Source organism: Myzus persicae, unplaced genomic scaffold (assembly GCF_001856785.1).
Source record: "Myzus persicae strain clone G006 unplaced genomic scaffold, MPER_G0061.0, whole genome shotgun sequence".
Lineage (NCBI taxonomy): Eukaryota > Metazoa > Arthropoda > Insecta > Hemiptera > Aphididae > Myzus > Myzus persicae.
Genome location: NW_019102308.1, coordinates 940,793 through 946,792, shown reverse-complemented (window position 1 = coordinate 946,792; position 6,000 = coordinate 940,793).

Below are 6,000 nucleotides of genomic sequence, written 5' to 3'. Positions count from 1 at the left end.
CGTTAACTGGACCTTTGAATATTGATTGAATTTTCATACACGTTTCCTCTTGCGTTTCTTTTGGAATTGAGCTAACGACATGGACAGAAGAATGAGAGCTATGGCCTATGACATTGAGCGTTTTAAGTTCAACGAAAACTTTCCGATCCATTTGTCGTTCTTTAAAAAATATAAATAAAATGCCAGGTAATTAAAATGTGAATAAATAAATTTCAACAGTGCTTCAAAGTTGCAGATACAAATCGCGCGAAATCGTGTTTCACTAATTTGGGTATATTATTGCAATAAATGTGTATTTTCCGATTGTTTAATATTTCTATGTATAATTTAAGATAAATTAACGTACATGAATTATGAAAAAAATCAATTATACATATTACCTATAGCCTATAGGTACTGTATTTGAACACATTGGCACAATTTATGAGTTGTATATTATAAATAATCAAATTCCATACTCTTAAGTTTATATACTCGTAGTTCGTATACTCGTTTACAAAATATGTAATGTAACCGGTTTTGATTAATGCCAAAAAACGAAATATATGGTAACAAATTCATAGTGAACAATTATTAACGAATGGAGTATACGTTTAAATAGTAAGTATGAGAATCAGTTTTGACGAAGTATTAGCCACGCTGAAGGTATGTTTTAGACAATATTATGTGGTACATCGTTCATATAATATTATATACAGATTAATAGATTATATGTAATGATGGTTTCCAACTATTCAAACCAGTGCCATAAACAGGAATTTAATATGGGGGGGGGGGGGGGTATCGTAGTAATTACATATTATATAATAAATACAAATTTTATATATTTTTCTCGTTGTAAGAGGGGATAACCCCCCACCTGGTATCTAAGATCCTGATTTAAACAGAGATAAGTGCAGAAGAATTTTTACAAGTACCTACTTATATAGGTAGCTTGTTACTTGACGGTATATATAGTTATACGCTACTATAACTTAGTCACTCTTCTAAGGTAATTCGTCAAATATGTAATTGGGCCCTTTAACAAAAACAATATTAATTTAGATAGAAGTATAGAACATTGAAATATGTATAGATTTTTGGTATTTTGTTAGTGACACAGTACACTACCAAGGTGGATAACTAATTGTGGTCAAATTTTCCGTCTGGAAAAAATTATTTTACACTTATACAGTTATACTAATCTAAACAACATAACTAAATAGTAAATACTAAATATACAATTCAAATTTTAGAAATTACTTAATATACATTAGTACATTACTGCCGTCAATATTTAAGATAAAAATGTTAAGAAAGTACGTATTTATTGTTATAATATTATGTAATAAGTAACTAATTTTTTTTTTTAATATTTTAACTTCAAGAATCAATGTTTCTGTATATCAATATTCGGCATGTAATATAAATTTTACAAAACTTTTGTTTATTACTAACATGCTAATAATAAATTACAAATTGACCAATACGATGTAAAAACGTATATATTGATTATACATTTATACTTAGATAAAACATCACGTCGTCGACATCCTATATTAAGATTAAAAATTGAAAAGATGATTTCAATTTTTTTGTAATATTTGTTACTAAAATAACTGGTATTATTCAAACAAGTCATTGGATTGGATAAAAACTATAAAATGTATTTTGTTAAAAATTAATATTACATAAATAACATAATTTCTCGTACTTACCTAATTTAATATTCGAAAATATTTCGATAGGTATTAGTTAGCTATAATCAAAACCTACCTATTACTATTTCCTTACACTTTGTAGGTATGTTAAATAACTGTGACAGTATTGTGCTAAACTGTTCCCATCCAAAAAGGTATGCTATACAACTATATTAACTGTAAAAATATCAAAAGTTATACCTATTCAATATGGGTACTACGTAGTATAACTATACTGTAAGCTGAACAAAGTTGACAGTTATTAAATATTATAAATTGTAATAAGAAACGTTATGAGCCCATCGTCATAATTTACCATGGATATATAAGTAGTGCACTTTATGATCACGTACAAATAAACAGAAAAAAATATTTAATTTTCATAACGTTGTTTTCAGTTTTTACTAAATAATTTTTTATAATGTTACTCTACTTGAACACTATTAAGAACAATTAAATAATTCTGGGATAGTGGAATTGCACTTATTACCTACAAATGAATGGTCGAATTGAGCTTGGATTGAAAAAAGGTAGTGGTCGAACTGCACTCGTTCAAAAAAAGAATTAAAATGGAAAACCCGTTAAAAATTTTGTGAATCGAAAAGAACGCTGCAGTGTACTTATTTAATAGCATTCTATATTAGTTCGTGCCATTTAGATAACTCATATAAGATTAATACTTTTATTGTATACCGTATGGCGTGTACTATGTAGACCTAAGTAAAATACAATTACCTATAGTACACGCTTTTACGTCGCTGTGTAAATATGAACAGTTTAAAAATTATTATAAGTGAACGAAGCCGTGACTTAATCGTGCATGTATCAAAATTATATTAACTATATCTAGATGAATTTTCTTAAGTAATTTTTCGGTCTGAATTGATAAATATTCATGAAGAACCACTTAATTTACCTCTTTATTTGAATGATTTCAAATTCAGCAAAGAAAATAGCCCTTCAAATGCATGATAATTTTATTAAAATACTTTTTCCAGCCCAAGTGCAGTTCGACCACTACTTATTTTTTACCCGAGTGCAGTTCGACCATTACCTTTTTTAAACCCAAGTGCAATTCGACTAAAATAAGTACAATTCGACCATACTCAATAATTCAAATAATAGTTAAGTCGTCAAAATATTTGATGATTTACCTATATTTGTTTAACCTATTTCCTATGTAATAGGTATTTGCGATAGTGGAACCTACAGGATTAATTTTTAGGAATGGAAATAGGAGGTGTGGGTTATACATCCCAAACCCTCTGAACCCTTCGTTGTGCCATTAGGTCCTGTACGTGCTATATAGTTACATTTATTACATTTGTTGTGATGTCAACGTAATAAATATAAAACCAATAATAGTTTCTAAAGTTGCATGTTTTCTTTTATATACCTTTACATAAAAAAAAAATAATAAAAGTTACATACGAAATTGCTAAAATGTTTAAATTCTAAAAACTATTAATAGGTATAACCATATAGATATAAAATAGGTATAGTAAAATTATTTTCACGTTTAAATTCAAAAACTTTAAAAATATATCATTTTATTTATTTTTAGATAAAATGAAATGAGGTACCTACAAAGTAAAATGCAAAATGAATCTTAACAATGTATCAATAAGAAAACAAGATATATTGTTATATTCATGTATATTTATAAATAGGTAGGTATACAATGATACATTGTATTGTGCTAGGCTATAATACACCTAAGGCTAAAATGATTCTACTTATCATACCTTTTACTCACCTATATAAATGTGTATTGAAATAATAATCGTAATCACAAACTCTAAAAAGGGGTATCTACAAATTACAAAGAGAAAAACATTACATTTAAGATTTCACTTCTTTGCAACACATGACACATTTTTAGCTTACTATTCTGTATGTCTTTGAGTCTAATGAAAAATATATGTAAATTGTATTATTAAGGTGGGTAAGTAGATAACGTAACTAAAAATATGTATACGATATACAGTTGTATAGGTACCTAACTATACATCCATACAGGTTAGGCACCTATAGTCTATGCCCATAGGCATATAAAACGTGTTAAACAAACAAAATTATTGTATAATATAATTATGAATTATGATGTACTATATTATTATAAATCATAATATGATATATTAATATATTTAAGTACATAAGTATACGTCTATATTAATATTTTATATAGGTAGGTCGGTAGGTATCAGATATTTTATACCAGTAGCATAAACTCAATACTCATATTATACTCAATACAACATGTCAAACTACACTCACACAAGTACTTGACAGTTGACATTGGCATATTTATGTATATAAATATAGACATCTACCTCAAAATCTATTAGTACTAATTTTATGGGCTCTAGCAACTAAAGACCTTTACTTTTAAAATACTTTAAAATACCTTTAACGGCTTTAACTCTAAAATCTCACTACAAGCGGTAATAGTAGCTTTTTTCAACTTGATATACCTACCTATATTTCTTAAAACATAAATCCCCTCATAATTCGGGATTTAAGAACTGTAAGATACCCATAGATACATATAAATATATAATAAACATGTTCAACAGGTTTCAAGAAAAAGTGCAGTAGCTTGTAAGTAACATTATAAAGATTACATTAATGAGAAAAAAGGTGAAAACGAAACTAAAAAGATGTTTCGACCTTGACCAAATAAAAATTCAACAACAAACTATCCAATTTGATATAAAATGGATACTGGTTAACAATCATAATCCTACATTACGACTTTACGAGAAACCTCCTATATGTATACTGTATTACTGTGCATAGAGACAGAGGCATTCTCTACAATTTAAGTTCAAAACCTGATCAAGGGCAAAATTTTTCGAATAACTCAAAATACGACGAATGCAGGGGCGGCTACAGACATAGTTGGGTGGAATAAGTCATAATTTGCAGAAAACTTTCGATATTATAATAATATGTTTTTTTGTAATTTTGTGATTGTCAATACCTATATACAATTTTTTAGAAATATGAGCTTGGTAGGGGAGGGAGCATAAGGCATAAAGCGGTAGATAACCATTCATGGACCATTCAAAATGGTATATAATATGCTAATTAGGTAGGTATCTTTATAATTTATGCACCGCACGACCACGCTTTTACTAAAATAATTGCAATTTTGTGTTTCCTAATAGCTTACAAAATATATTTTAATAGGTAAATATTTTCACCCATTCAGTGCTGTCACGAACACACTTTTTGGGGGTAATTGCCTCCAAATAATTTTAGGAAGGTGGGTAATTACTGATTTTGTAAAAATATTTTTATATTTAATCAACATTATTGAATAATTGAAATTATGTTGGTATTGGTATATTTTACTGGTTTACTCCAGGATTCAACAAATATAATGTGTAAAAAACCGTGCTGGGAAAATAATATTATTGGTTAATATTATGGGTATTTATATTATTGGTAGTTATAGCCTACCTAAAGGTTAAATAATAAAACCCTAAGATATAACAAACTGTTAAATTAATGTGAGTTGATATTGCACATATTTTGGAGCAAATCACAGGAGTGCTAAGGATGCTTAGCACCCTAAACTTTAATGCTAGCACCCCGAATCTCGTGATTACCTTAAATAATAATTAAAAATCTTGAACATGTGCCACTACCATGGGTCAAGAATCAAGATAGACTATTGGACACATCAATGATCCACATAGAAAGAGTTATAGATAGGTATAGTACTTAATAAATATCCATTGTAATTACATACTGCTCATCATGACGAACTTTCAATTAACAAAATGTTTAACTAAATATATTTTTTAGAACCAAAAGTATTTTATCTTACACAATTCTCTATAGGTACCTACATAACACATTTTTTTCTAGTTTCCCGTGAGGCCATGGGAGTATGAGACTTCGACACTTCGTAATATGGAAGTTTCACTGTGCATAATATCAGGTATATAAGATATAACTTATTACTTAAGGCTATATAGGTACCTACCTATAATACGCCTAACTAATGTTAAATATAAATATAAGTAGGTATTAATGTATCATAAATTGTGAGTACCTAGTTGCGAATTTAGGAAGATATAATCATTAATCACAGCTGAGCTATGAGATAGACCGTAGACTACTGTGGTTGGATTTCTGAACTATATAGAAGCCAGTAGGTATAAAATTATATTATCCTATTATTGTCAAACTGACACTAGGTACCTACTACTGTAATAATATCTGAGAAACAATTATTATCAGTACCGAATTAGGTATGCATTACCTATATTTTTCTTTTTGTTGTTACAACTTATAGTTGCATCGTTGGCCC